The following is a 16,194-nucleotide window of genomic DNA, read 5'->3' on the forward strand; positions in this document are numbered from 1 at the left end:
TCAACATATTAGAATAATATGTAAACAACAACAACCATGCTATGTAAATATTGTACATAGATTGTAAATATTTGTATATAGTTCCAAATGTACATAGCATGTTGATTATACAACTAAAAGCTCAGTGGAAGTGGTGTTTGCACTCCTCAGCACTAAACCGCCCGAAGATAGACTTCTAGTTCTGGTCCTCTAGTCGCTGACTAGAGGAACTTTTACTATGCCGTTTTTCGACCGGTTCCTGAGTTTTAGTCGATCTCTGGCACGGGCAAGCGGTTTTTTCCCATAAACTCAAGAAAATCGACCATAGAACCCACACTATTTCAGAGATTAAAATATTGTGTTAGGATTAGGCACCACGAGATGGCGGCACTTATTGAGCCGTATCTTTACTGCTGGCTGCTACCTCGCCTACTCTCTATACGGGAATAAAAAGGCGTTAGCTGATTATTTATTTTTTATTTAGAAACTATTAACAATCAGTTTAAACGTAACAATATATAAATATTGGAATTATCAATAAATATAAATATATATATATATATAAAATCAGCTAACTCCTCTTATTCTCCTATAGGAAATAGGCAAAGCCGTTTTAGCCCTTCTAATTTTTGGAGACTGAGACTGTCTACACAGTGCCCAAAAGTTAGATATAAAATATACCAATATTATGTATGTAAAATTTCAAAAAATTGCGCATAGTCAAGCAAATAATCGTTGAAATAACTGTGTCATGGGCAATAAATTTATTGACAATTCCATTTACTAAATTGTGGAACTTTCCTTTGTTAAATGTTTCTGAATGCTTGTTCTGTTTTCCACATTACCTAACCGTAATGAGATGTGTTACCCAAGGAATTGATTTGGAGGGTTTTGTGGGTAGATGGACGGGGATGGAGATGACTTATTGACAGTTTTAAATAAAGTGAAGAATTGAGTGAATTCTTCACTTTCTTTATCAAATATTCTCTCTCTCTGTATTAACATCATTTGATGAAATTTTCATCACTAGTATTTATGTCAAAATTTTAATGTGTGTGTGTTCTCGCGCGCACCTGTATGTCATTTCAGACATTCAGGAAACCAGGTGGTGGTTTTGCACTGGGCGGAAAATGATCTATGTGCATTTACAAAAAATATCTATGCTAACCCTAGGTTCGAATTCACAACCTGTTATTAGCATAGTAGGAGATCTCTTTTATGCGATCTGCTACTACTATCTGTGTGTGTGTGTGTGTGTATGTGTGTGTGTGTGTCATTTCAAGCACCGAGTAATATATCCTTGGCAACCTAAGGTTCGAATCATAGTGTCAGAGAGCGTTTCAGTTAAAGACGTAATTATGCTGCCTCTGGTTGGTGACAGTCATCATGTGGTACTCACTTGGGAAGTGGCTAAGTTTATGAATATTCCATTCAAAAAAGACTACATGCTAAACTAAAAAACACGAAATTATAACCAGCTGAGGGGGTATGGTGGGTTCTGTGCCATGGTATCAGTTATTGGATGGGGAAAATATTGACAGCATGGGAAGTGTTTAAAAATGCTTAAATGATGCAATATCAGAATGGTACCCTACAGTTCGAAGAATAAATACAGTAGGAGTGAAATGGATATGTAATCTAAGAAACAAGAGATTCGTAAGAAAAAGATGATGTGGAAGGATTATCGTGTGCATAAGGATGATATCGGTTACGATAATTATAAGCAACAGGCCCGAAGAGTCACAGGTGTTCTACGGAATGCTAAGTCCGAAAACAGACTGGCTGTGTAAGCTGAAAAGAATCCCCAAAAGAATTCTATCGTTATGCCGCAAGTAAAAGAAAGAATAACTCCACTGAATGCAGATGGTATGCAGCTGCAGGTGACTGACGCAGAAGTGATTCTTCAACTAATGAGTAGCTATTTTGATAAAGGCTATCAGCCCGGTATAAGCAACATGGAACTCACCGCTACTTCTTCACCGTATGAGGAACTCATGTGGAGGAGGAAGTACTAAAGCTGTTTTAGAAACTATCACTCTGGCTGTATCACCATTTCAATTTTTGATATTTCATCTGGTATCTACAGTATTACATCATAGAAACAGGCATATATCCAGATAAAATAAAACATAAATCCGTTAGTGTCTTTTATTCCCTGTAAGGAAGTGAGGCTGTATGTCTCCAATTTATACTGGCTACAAACACGCGACTTGTTACATGGCATGATACACTTTGTCCATGGAGGGTCTCCATTGCCTTCTTTCCAAGCAGTGACATTGAATAAACTAAGTGAGCAGGTTCTTATTTCAGCTGACTGAATTCAGATTCATGCATTGAAATATGCATCTGTGTTCCAAACACAGATGCATATTTCAATGCCTGTCTCCTCAAAGTGGGAAATTCATCATTGCTTATGTAACATTTATAGAACTCAAACAGTGGGAGGTTGTTGTACCTAGCTTCCAGCTCATCATCGCTTTGCAGCTGAATGATTTCGTGTTGTAGGTTATCTGGCAATATTGGCAATGCGCGCGCATGAAATCACAGTGCTGTAGCGAAGACCTGGAAGCTCCTACAACCAAGCAAGCCAAGGTAGTTTTGACTAGGCGAGCAAGCATCGGCCTTCAATACACAACGCAAAGCTCAATTATTACTGCGCAAGCTTAAGATGTCTTCTGTCCACAAAATAAAAGCCTAAATAGAATGTTTATAAATGCACGCATTTATTAACAAATAAATATTACTTCTTTCTCAATTAATGAGCTTGCGCAGCAAGCATAGCAAGCATGGAGAATTCGCCCCTGTTCCCATAACAGTTAACTAATTTTTTCTTAGAAGTAATAAAATCACCTATTTTGTAAACATTCCATATATATATATATATATATATATATATATATATATATATATATATATATATATATATATTTTTTTTTTATGAAGAATTAAATGACTAGAACCGAGATTTAAGTAAAAAGGTTTTAATATAAACACACTACTAGTTTCGGCCTGTAACAGCCTTCTTCAGGCGACATGAAAAAACACTAAACATTGAGGGTTAAAAGACTATGAACAACACAGACAGTCTTTATACATAATTAGCATGAAAACGTTGTAGTTGTATTTGAAGCTGTTCTTTCGTTTGTTGCATTGTTGGGAGAGTGCGTGTTTGCTGCATCACGTGAACGCCAGTACATGATTACAGCTGAATGACTATCTGGGAGGCTGTAGCTTAAGTTGTTATTTAGATGAACAGGATTGAAGATGATTTCTCTAGATTCCACAATTTTTCTCTCTATTTCGTCACTGCAACGGAAGATGTTAGTAGATTTTTCCCAGCAGACTCTGTGACTTTGGTTATCATCATTAGGATTAGCCGAGAAAAGGATATGACTTGTTAATGCACTCGCTCGCTGTCTCTTGTAAGTAATGTCTCTCATGTTTTCTTCCATACGCATTTCTACAGATTTGTCTGTCTGCCCGAAATAAGGAATATCGCAGTCACATAATATTTTATATACACCAGAGCATTTGAGTTGATGATGAGAAGGTTTTGGGTGGCTAATTAAGGAACGGATCTTTGGAAGTGGAGTGAACAAGGTTCTGATATTGTATTTTCTTAGAACTTTTGCTAATTTGTGTGAAACAGTACTTATGTAAGGAATAGATATATTGCCTTTGAATCTATTTGTTTCTTCTGAGTGATGTCTAGGAGGATTAAGAAGGAATTTGTCAATGATTTTGGAATAGCCATTAACTTCGAAAGAAGTTTTCAGATGGTTTATTTCTGTAAGCAGTTCATTTGGGTCATCAAGAAGAGAACGGGCTCTATGTCCCAAGGTGGAAATTATTTCAAGCTTATGGGGAGGGAAATGATGAGACTGACTGTGCAGATATCTGTTGGTATGTGTGGGCTTTCTATATATCGATATTTTTAGTTTACCAGAAGAGCGAGTCAGTTTGACATCAAGAAAAGGCAAGGAATTATCCGTTTCAAGCTCAGCAGTAAACTTAATACTTTGATGTCGGCTATTGAGATGTTCGAGGAAAACCATAAGGGATTCATGTCCATGGCTCCAAACAATGAAGACATCATCCACATAACGTTTCCAAACTTTAGGTGTTAAAATAAAGGAAGAGATAACCTTGGTTTCAAAATCCTCTAAGTAAATATTTGCGAGTACAGGGGATAAAGGATTACTCATAGCCAGTCCATGATTTTGTTTGTATATATTATCTTGAAATTTGAAGTAACCGGACCTGATGTAATGTGTAAGCAAGGCTAACATTTTTTGGATAACTTGTCCTTGAGTAATGTTAGGACTTCATCTGTAGGGACATTCAAAGGCAATATATCTATTCCTTACATAAGTACTGTTTCACACAAATTAGCAAAAGTTCTAAGAAAATACAATATCAGAACCTTGTTCACTCCACTTCCAAAGATCCGTTCCTTAATTAGTCACCCAAAACCTTGTCATCATCAACTCAAATACCCTGGTGTATATAAAATATTATGTGACTGCAATATTCCTTATTTCGGGCAGACAGACAAATCTGTAGAAATGCGTATGGAAGAACACATGAGAGACATTACTTACAAGAGACAGCGAGCGAGTGCATTATCAAGTCATATCCTTTTCTCAGCTAATCCTAATGATGATAACCAAAGTCACAAAGTCTGCTGGGAAAAATCTACTAACATCTTCCGTTGCAGTGACGAAATAGAGAGAAAAATTGTGGAATCTAGAGAAATCATCTTCAATCCTGTTCATCTAAATAACAACTTAAGCTAAAACCTCCCAGATAGTCATTCAGCTGTAATCATGTACTGGCGTTCACGTGATGCAGCAAACACGCACTCTCCCAACAATGCAACAAACGAAAGAACAGCTTCAAATACAACTACAATGTTTTCATGCTAATTATGTATAGAGACTGTCTGTGTTGTTCATAGTCTTTTAACCCTCAATGTTTAGTGTTTTTTGTTTTATAATGTTACCTGAAGAAGACTGTTACAGGCCGAAACTAGTAGTGTGTTTATATTAAAACCTTTTTACTTAAATCACGGTTCTAGTCATTTAGTTCTTCATAAAACTATGTATGTTAACCTAGTCAATTTCTCATCATTTTCCACCACAAAAACTTGGAACTATATCTACGTTAGGACACAGAGCACTCTCTCTTGAATGAACCAGATGAATTACAAAAAGAAATAAATCACCTCACTCTTATCTTTAAACAAAATGGATACTCTCAAAAAACGATTAAGAAATTTCTTCTGGATCCTCCTAGGCAGTGCACAACAGAAACTATTAATTTTAAAGGTAGCATCTCCATTCCATACATTAGCCCATATCTCTAAAAAATTAGCTCAAGTCCTTAAAAAATACAATATCAGAACGTTCTTCACCACACTTCCTAAAATCCATTCTCTAATCAGCCATCCAAAGCCTACTCATCACAACCTAAAATATCCAGGTGTATATAATTATGGTGCGATTGCAATATCCCTTATTTTGGACAAACTAACAAATCTATTGAACAACGTATAGAAGAGCATAAGAGAGACATCTCTTACAAAAGATCTCATGCAACTGCGTTATTCAGTCATGTTCTTTTTTCAAATATTCCTAATGATGATCAACAAAGCCACTCCATTTGCTGGGATAGATCAGAAAATATTTTTCGCTGTGATGATGAGTTTGGGAGAAAAATTGTAGAATCAAGGGAAATCCTGCTGAACCCTGTCCACTTAAAGAACAATTTGAGTTATAACATCCCAGATAGCCATGTTGCAGTTATTCAATATTGGCGTTCACGTGAGCCTGCACGCACACTTGCAATAAACAATGGCACGCCTGTTAGAACAACTTGAAAAAATTCAACGTTTTTTATGTATCAATTATGTGTGGCAATTTTTACCTGTAATTTCCAGTTTTTTTAGATACTTCAATGTTTATTACTATTCTTTTCCTTTATGAATACCTGAGGAAGGCTGTTATAAGCCAAAACTAGTTGTATTATTCTCATTAAAATTTTTATAAGTTATCTCGGTTTTTTAAGTCATTAAATCTATGTTTTTAATATATATATATATATATATTTTACCCTAACAACAAAAATAAATTATCTTCTCTCATCTTTACTTTATTTTTGTGCTCTTTAGTCTCAAAGTTTGAGTCAGGCAAGTAAATGCAACAAATTCCTATTATTTTCTTACATATTCCCGAAACTAACTTATAAAGTTCAGTTTCTTCTCCATCTCCTGTTAGATAAATTCAACATATTACAATTAAATAACCAAATAGTTATTAGTAGTACTTTTTCTAGTTATATACATAATATACATTTCATAGTCATTGGTTGTTGACAAGTATTTAGGCTTAGGTGCTGGTTTACATGTTGCATTTTAATAGAATAACTTACAACACAAAGAAATAATTAAACAACAGGTTTAATCAATTTCAGTATTTCATCTCAGTCACAGAGACTTCATCAGGAATACAATGTGACAATTGTAAAAAAAAAAAAAAAAAAATCAGCTAACGCCTTTTTATTCCCGTATTTACGGGAGTAGGCGAGGCCATTTAGCCCTATCTAACTTTTTGGAGACTGAGTGGGCAGTTCAATCTCCACTGGTACCCAATCAGAGACAGATGGCCCAAGGCTATCACTAATTAAGCGGTACGCAGTGAAGAGAGACGGCTCAAATGTGCCGCCATCTCGTGGTCTCTAACCCTAACACAATATATTTAATGTCTGAAATAATGTGGGTTCTACGGTCGATTTTCTTGAGTTTACAGGACGAAAAACCCGAGTTTCCGGGAGGAAAAACCTGCTTGCCCGTGCCAGAGATCGACTAACTCGGGAACCGGTCGAAAAAAGGCTTAGAAAAATTTCCTCTAGTCGCCGACTAGACTCGAAACCAAGACTTCCTTCGTGCGGCCTAGCGCGATGGTGTGCAAACGCCACATCCACTGAGCTACACAGACAATTGTAATAACACAGAAAAAAAAAACAAGTGAAAGAATAAATAATTCATGATTTTGTAGCTTGCTATGCATGTGATGTATATTCATCCCATTGTTTAAGAATATAGCAGGTTTGAGATGGGAATGAGCATGTGCATGAAATGCAGGCAGTGGGAGACATGAATGTCTCGATCTCAGGATTTAGCGGCAGTGGAGATAGTTCTTCGGAAATGGGTGATTATCAGTTTGAGGATGCCAGTAGTGTAGTGGAGGATGAAGAGAATGTTGGAAACTACATATAAATTTAGCCTGGGCAGTTAGAGATAGGATAGGCAGATAGAGATAGTTTGTTTGATGGCAATTGAAAGCAGAATGTGTGTGCAGAGAGAAACAGAAAACAGCTGAGAAAGCAGATGGAAGGAATGAAGACTAAGTTGAGGAGAGTGAATGAAGATCTTAGGAGGATAGGGAGGTTGGCTAGTGTGTGTGAGAGAGAACAGCATCCGACAGCAAGGGAGAGAGGAAGGTAAGAGAATGGGAGAGCCAGTGGAAGAGAGGAAATTGTAGAAATACAAGTGTGTGTGTGAAAACAAGGTATAGAGAGATAAGAGGGAGGAGGAAGAGACTGGAAGCCATAAGAATCAGCAATGCTGGTGAGAGAAAGATGAATGAATTTATTTGGAGTATGCAGAGGAGTGCTTGCCTGGTGGCATGACAGAGAGTGTGGCAATGGCAGTGAAATGGGTGAAAGCGTGGAGATGATAGTAATGGTTGGGACAAATGACATGAGAGGTAGCATGAATCACGCATTATAAGATTTGAGGTCGATGCTAGATATAGTGCTGCAGAAATGTGTTTGAGGCGAGAGTGTGAAAGAGTGAGTATGTTGTTCCAGTATGATAATGCAGAGTGGATGAGAATAGCAGTGATGATGAATGATAGCAAGAATGTGCAGGAAAAAGGTCAGAAATATGTGGATGCATGGAGTACGTTTCAGGATAGAAGGCAGCTGTATGCGAGAGATGGATTGCATTTGAATGCAGAAAGGTGCAGGCATTTAGAGAGACTATCATTTTCTGGGCAAGTGAGTGTGTCTGAACAGGGAAACTAGAATTGCACAGGCGAAATGTTGCAGGGAAACCTCAAGCAGGGATAGATGGCTTGAGAAATAAGGTGTATACTATATTACAGAACCATGTGGAGTATGGGGGGGGGGAAGAGTAATAATGATTATAAGAATATTGGAAATACACTGGTTATTCTGTATACAAATGCTAGGAGCATCAGAAATAAAGGGAATAAGTTTGTGGCATTGATTGACTCAATCTCTCCTTATTGGTATCAGTGAAACTTGGTTCACTGAGGAGGATGTTCTAACAAGGATAGAAATCGGAGTATATGTGGAAGGTAAACATGGTGGTGGAGTGTTACTCATAATTAGAGATGAACTGTGTTATCAGGGTGAATCTCAGTGGAAATAACACTAATGGGTTTGAGAGTATACGATGTGAGATGGATGTTTATACGACAAGATACACCCTCTGTTCAAAGAAAGAAACCGAACTTTTCGATAATAGAAGAAAGTAGTGGCACCACCTGTTATATCTTTTTGAAAGCGGCAACCTTCATTAGTGTTGTGTCAACTGTTTATGACATTTGTTTCATTAGAAGCCGAGTTTAGTGCCAAGATGACAGTGTGTTTTGACGAACGGTCGGTCATCACGATATTCATGCCGTGCGCGACAAATTCTCGCTATCAATCTTCAAAACTTCGAGATAAAACTCACCATTGACCGTTTGGCCAGGCGGAACGAATTCTTTGTGGATATTGCCCTTGGAATCGTAGAAACAGATCAGCATTGTCTTTACTTTTGACTTCTCCAAGCAACTTTTTTTTTGGATGCCCCTCTTCTGATGGTCTCCACTCAGCACTCTGTTTCAGGCTTATACTCAAAACACCACGTTTTGTCACTAGTAACGATCGTTTCAAGGAAGTTTGAGCCCTAAGGAGTGGTTTTAATGAGGTCCTTGCAGAGTTCAATTCGATACATTTTTTGGTCGTCGGTCAACTTGTGGGGTACAAATCGCGAATTCAATTTACAAGGTCCAAACTCTCGGTCAAAATGTTGTGCACAGTTGATTTTCGAATCCCAGTTCATCTTCAATCAATCTCACGGACGATTTCGTTTTTTTTTTTTTTTTTGATAAAATCACTCACTTTTTTTTGGATGTTAACTTCGTCGCTCAGTCCAGTTTTTGAACGGCCCGGCTTTTCGTCGTCCTGAAGCGTCTCACGACCACTTTGAAATCGCTTAGTTTCTTCTATTTTCGAAAAGTTCGGTTTCTTTTTGAACAGAAAAGGTGTATTTAGTGGAATGTTGCTACAGACCAGGAAATATAGATGGTCATGAGCAGGAAATGTTTAGGCAAGTTAGTTTGCAAGTGCAAAGTGAGTGATCATTATGGGGGACTTTAACTGTAGTGATATAAACTGGGCAGAGGAGACAGCAGCAGTAAAAAGGGAACTGAATTTCTTGAGCAGCAACTGTTTTAGGCAGCATGTGGTGGAGGAAACACAAGGATCGAGAGTACTAGATTTGGCCACAGCATAAGAGGATATGACTGTGACTGACATGACATAACATACTTGTCTCCAACCAATCATTGGTGAACAGCCATGTAGTCCTGACTCGGAGGTTGAATAAGCATGGGGAGGTATCAAAACAGAAGGACGCTAGGTGGAATTATAAGGCAGGTCACTATCATAGACTTAGAAACCAGCTTGCAGCAGTACAATGGTTGAAAGAATTTAAAGGAAGAGGAGTCTCCCATGCACTAACCACAAAATGTAGTATACATTTTGTGGTTAGTGCATGGGAGATACTTAAGAAAGCAATTTGAAGTCAAATGGAATAAAAGGGGAATTGCAGAAGAAACAGATTGTGGAAGACATATAAAGAGAGCAGTGGAGAAAAGTTGCATGAAGAATATGAGGCTCAGATCAGGAAAGTTACTAATATTGGAATAAAATTTCTAATATTAGAAAAATTAGAATATGAGAGGAGACTAGCATCCACATGATTAGCCAAGTGGCTGTGCATTTTGCAACCATATGCCTGGGAAAGGAGTGTCCTGAGTTCGATTCTCGTCGCTGAAGTGAGGAGCTTAGGATCTTTCTCAGACAAAGTCAAGTTAGCCGATCTTGGGCATGGACTGCAGGGCTTTTCTGGTTTTTTTTCCTCCCACAAGTAGGCAAACCAGCCTTGAGAACATAATGCTTCTACAGACATAGGTTACATCAGGAGGCATAGGGACAACCACCTTTTCCGTGTATATAACGGTTGTGATTATAAGGAACAGAAACTGTCAACACCATAAAGATAAAAGAGGGAAAGATTAAGAAACACCGGCATTGCATTGAAGAAATCCCAAGGATTTTTTTTTTTGCTACGTGTGGCAAGTAGGAGACAAAATGATTGTGGATGGATTATCCTGAGGATAATGAGTGGTGAAGTGTTAGAAGTAAATTAAGTGGATGTATGAAAGTTTATTTTGCACTTGGTTAGACCATAATAAATTTAGTTTAATCCTTTATCCAAGTGTGAGCAAACAAAGTTTGCGCCTGAAAATATCTTCAGGACTGAGGAAAGTAGTGCAACACCAGGCAACTCGGAGCAAAGGTGGACCAAGCTATCATCATTCCTATCTCGGTATCTCCCATAATGCAAAACACATCTCCTTGCGGATATGTATAATGTTATGCATTAAGCAAAGGGCCACTACGTTTCGACCTTTATTGAGGTCTCATCAGTGGGAGCCAGGCCCAGAGGTGGAGATACCGAGGCAGAAGCAATGGAGAGGTCATCTTTACCTATAGGAGTTGTCAAAAGGTGTGCCACCTTATTATTAAATTACTCTGGATTTAGAGAAAGATGTTGAAAGTTTTTTTTGGCACTGGTTAGACTATAATAAATTTAGTTTAATCCTTTATCCAAGTGTGAGCAAACAAAGTTTGCACCTGAAAGACTAAGGAAAGGTAGTGCAACACCAGGCAACTTGGAGAAAAGGTGGACCAAGCTATCATCATTCCTATCTCAGCATCTCCCATAATGCAAAACACATCTCCTTGTGGATATGTATAATGTTATGCATTAAGGGAAGGGCCACTATCCAGACCGGTTTCAACTACTTTATTGAGGTCTCATCAGTGGGAGCCAGGCCCAGAGGTGGAGATACCAAGGCAGAAGCAATGGAGAGGTCATCTTTACCTATAGGAGTTGCCAAAAGGTGTGTCACCTTATTATTAGGGGTCACTTTATTTTAAGTGGACTTTTAGTCCACTTAAATTTAGTGTACTCAGTATTCTGAATACTGAGTACACTAAATGTACTCAGTATTCAGAATACTAAGTACACTAAGACATTTAGGGGACTTGATGGAATTTCCCCATGTGTTTTAAGAGAAATATGCTATGGAACTGACTGCACTGTTAACTTGGCTGTTTAATGATATTCAGAATACTAAGTACACTAAGACATTTAGGGGACTTGATGGAATTTCCCCATGTGTTTTAAGAGAAATATGCTATGGAACTGACTGCACTGTTAACTTGGCTGTTTAATGAAAGACTTCTAATGGGGCAGGTTTCTGGAGAGTGGAAGGAGGATAAGATAGTACTATTGTATAAGAGTGGTGGTAGAATGGAGGTATCAAATTATAGTTTGCATTTCTACTGTAATTGTTAAGATTTTGGAAAAATTGATAAGAACTCATACATAAAGAATTGGGTAGATGAGGGTAATATTATTTATGCACAGCATGAATTTTTAAATGGTTCTCTTGATTTAGTAATCTGAGTACCTTTTACAAGATTAACAAGAGCAGTGGATGAAAGTAAGACATACACTGTGATTTTTTTTCTGGATTTTTTGAAGACATTCCACAGGAAGCCATATGACAAGTTGATTTTTAAGTTGCATCATATGAATTTGGATATCAGGCAATGGATTGGATTGGATCTCTGATGTCAGAGTTGTATATGCGGGAAGCAGTATCAGGGAGTGGGAAGGTTAGAAGTGGAGTTTCAGTCCTGGGACCATTGCTGTTCAATGTTTATGTCAATGATACTGTCACACGACTACAGGGAAATGGTCAGTTGTTTGCAGATGATGTGAAGCTTGGAAGGGTTATTAATGATAATGCTGATATTTTGGCTCTTCAAGAGAATCTGAATAAGCTAGAATGGTGAGCAAATGTATGGGGGATGTCAGTTTAATGCAACTAAATGTAAGGTGTAAAAATTTGGGATTCACAGACGGGATGCTTCATACTCACTTGGAGGGAGTTATACCGGAAGAAGTAGAGGAAGCAAGGGATCTTAATGTGCTTGTGGTCAGAGATTTAAACTTCTGAGGTCATACAGAAAACAATGTGAAGGCAAGTATTGATCAAACCACATCTGGATTTCTGTGCTCAGATCTGGTCACTGGGATTTGAAGGGGATGAAATAATGTTGAGAAGGGTGCAGAGACAGATAATAAAAATGATATCAAGACTGTGTGACGTTGATTATGAGGATAGGTTGAGGGCATGTGGACTGCATAGGTTGGTGAATAGAAGGCAAGGGGGGGGGTATGTCGAGACATTTAAGCTGTTGAAGGTTATTATTGTATTAACAGTGAGGATATTATCATATTGTAGAATGAGGGAAAGGAATAATGACAGGAGGCCATCCCTGGAAGTTGCAAAAGGTGGTGGTGAATAAAAGGGTAAGACATGTTTTTTTGCAGAGAGTGGAATGCATTAGCCTGAGAAAGAATGTTGAACATGCAGACTGTGGATGATTTTAAGGAGTGGTATGATAGACTGTGTTCACTAGTTCTTACCTCTTACAATGAGTTTTGTGACTCCATGGGAGTCAGGAAAATAATAATAAATAAAGACTAAAGTGTTATGAGAGCTCCCCTCCCTCTATTGGTGCTGTTGACTAGCCATATATATTAGACAGGAGGGCTAAGAATTAAAGTTTCCAAAATTGTTTAATGCAATCATATTTATTAAGATTAGGCTGGGTTTTTTTAAGTGTTCTGCAAATTCTAAAAAGAGTCTTTCAAGTTTGTATTTGCTATAAATTAAAGATGCCAAAAATTATATTCTTGGTTTCATCCTTTATCTAAGTGTAAGCAAACAAAGTCTGCGCATGAAGTAACTTCATTACTGGGCTATTTGTATATAGAGACTAATGACTTCACATCAATTGCCTTATCTCATAATGCAACACATTTTCCTTACAGACATGTATAATGTTATGCATGGGAAGGGCCACTATCCAGACTGGTTTTAACCTTTGAGGTCTCATCGGTGGGAGTCAGATCAAGAAGTGATACCATGGTTAAAGTTATGTAGAAGTCATATTTCCATATAAACAAGTAGTCAAAATATGTCACATATTATTATTAAAATACTTTAGATTAAAGATAGCTTTTGAAACTTTTTTTTTACTTGCTTATACTATAAATTAAAGATGCCAAGAAATTATATTTGTGGCTTCATCCTTTATCCATGTGTAAGCAAACAAAAGTTTGCACGTGAAGTATCTTCATGACTGGGAGAATAATGATTTCACATCAATTGCTCTGATCATGAGTCTTCTGACTCTATATAGGTCCTGAATAATAATAATACCATATATATATAAAAACAATTCTATTGAAGATACGTTAGCTAGATAAATAGAGAACAAACTGATCTGAGGGTATATGCAATTAACAGAAAAAATGCATTTAATCAGTGAGTAGCATCTAGTAATGAATACTAAAAGAAATCAAATAATGACAAAATTTAGAATGTCGACTGTCCTCATATCATATCTCAGGACTTGTCATTTACTTTATTATCCTATGTGATTCATTTTTCAATAATTTCTAGACCAGCAATTTTCAACCGGTGTGCTACGGGCACACCAATGTGCTGCGAGAGGTATTCAGGTATGCCGAGAGATTTGTGGAAACAAATTAATTGAAAGAAATAATGTCATAATTTGCGCATTTATTTATTAGTGTCTGGTCTTCCATCCGCATCTTAAGCTCCCTTATTTATATTTTACTAAACTTACGGTTGGTGAATTGGTTTAAAATTGTGTGTTAATTAGCTTTAATCTTTTGATGAGCGTGTTCATAAGTGTGTCAACCACTCCTGGAAACAACGAAGGGCCAACATATTTTTGATATTGTCAATCAAAATTATGTCCATTTTTTGCCAGATCGTCAAAAAAATTAAAAGACCATAATTTTAGTGTGCCGCAGAATTTTAATAATTAGTCTAGGTGTGCCATGTTATGAAAAAGGTTGAAAATCTCTGCTCTAGACTATTGACCTTCTTAACTGTTGTTGATGAGGTGTGCATATAAGTGCAAATATAGGTTGTAATCTGTATAGATTTTTCTCTTACAAGTATATTTTGTGTTTTTTTGGTTCCTTCATAATCACTTAGGCAATCAATTAAAAGAAGGGAGAATAAAGAGAGCATCTTATCAATTAAACACAGAATTTTAAAAACAAGAAACAATGCAAAACTGATGTGGCAATATTCAAGATATTTTAGTATTATTTATTAATATCGATTAATAATTACTTTATTATAATTAATTTTTAGAGCCTGTGTAGCTCAGTGGATGTGGCGTTTGCCAACCACACCGCTTGGCTGCACGAAGGAAGACTTGGTTTCGAGTCTAGTCGGCGACTAGAGGAAATTTTTCTAAGCCTTTTTTTGACCGGTTCCCGAGTTAGTCGATCTCTGGCACGGGCAAGCAGGTTTTTCCTCCCGGAAACTCGGGTTTTTCGTCCTGTAAACTCAAGAAAATCGACCGTAGAACCCACATTATTTCAGACATTAAATATATTGTGTTAGGATTAGGGACCACGAGATGGCGGCACATTTGAGCCGTCTCTCTTCACTGAGTACCGCTTAATTAGTGATAGCCTTGGGCCATCTATCTCTGACTGGTACCAGTGGAGATTGAACTGCCCACTCAGCCTCCAAAAGTTAGATAGGGCTAAATGGCCTCGCCTACTCCCTGTATACGGGAATAAAAAGGCGTTAGCTGATTTTTTTTTTTTTATAATTATATTCTAATATTATATAAATAAACAGTATATTTTCAAAACTTTCCAATATATAATACAATTAAATGGCAACCTCTTTATTTCTATATAGAACTTTATTTCCAGCCTCCCTGACAAATACATCAATAGCTGTCTCTCTTCCAAAAAAATGTATTTGCTTTAAGTGTTACTTTTCTACAATTATTTCTCCATAGAGTCAAAAGGCTCTTTGTAGGAAGTCTCCATTGTCGCACAGACAAAGTTCACTGAACTATGCCTTAAACTAATTCACTGTTTCCACACACACTCTAAATTAATGCATTCAACTCACAACCACTTTCCATGCAAAGATCCTGCTCCTTACTCCCTTTTTCCATCCTTATCCAGTTTCCCTCCATTCTATAAAAAATGTTCCACATTTTACCAGTAATAACCTCTTACCAACTCATATGATATCTGTAATTGGCATTTCCTCAATTTATTTTTGTACTCAACATCACCTTAGTCAATCTTCTTTGGACTCCCTACAATATATTCTCAAAACCTTCCAATATACAATGAAACGGCACCCTCTTTATTTCTATATGTCAAGGTTCTCCTCATCACTGTCATAATACATAGTGATTTTCTCACAATTTTAGCATTGCAACTCCTAAACTTCAGATCCCTGGTCCACCAGATTTCTCATTTCATTTACCTCCTTAAAATTCCTGCAACAATTGTATATTTTGCATTTCATCTGTGCCTACCAAATTTCAAAACCTCAGACACTGAACTGGAAGCTCCAATAACAGTCTATTCAGATCCTTATGTAAGGATCTCAATATACTGTGTGAGTGGGCCATAACATCCACTCTGCTCCTCACAGTTTTTGTCACCTGTAAACTGCATATTTTGAGTTAAACCTGTCTGAATATCATTAATATATAAGTTGAACAATAATGGCTCCAAAACAGACCCTTGTAGCATATTGCTAATGATGTTCACTTTCCATGGTACTTTTCTCTCTCTCTCTCATATACAACTTGCTGATACCTAGCAGCCAGTTGCTTATCCAACTCTGTCTGTTCCAATTTAGTTACTAACTTTCGGTATGGCAATCTATCTAATCTATGAGGACAGACCGAGGGTTTGTGGAT

Source organism: Typopeltis vanoorti, chromosome 13 (genome assembly GCF_054136105.1).
Source record: "Typopeltis vanoorti isolate ZY-2024b chromosome 13, IOZ_Tvanoo_1.0, whole genome shotgun sequence".
NCBI classification, from domain to species: Eukaryota; Metazoa; Arthropoda; class Arachnida; order Uropygi; family Thelyphonidae; genus Typopeltis; species Typopeltis vanoorti.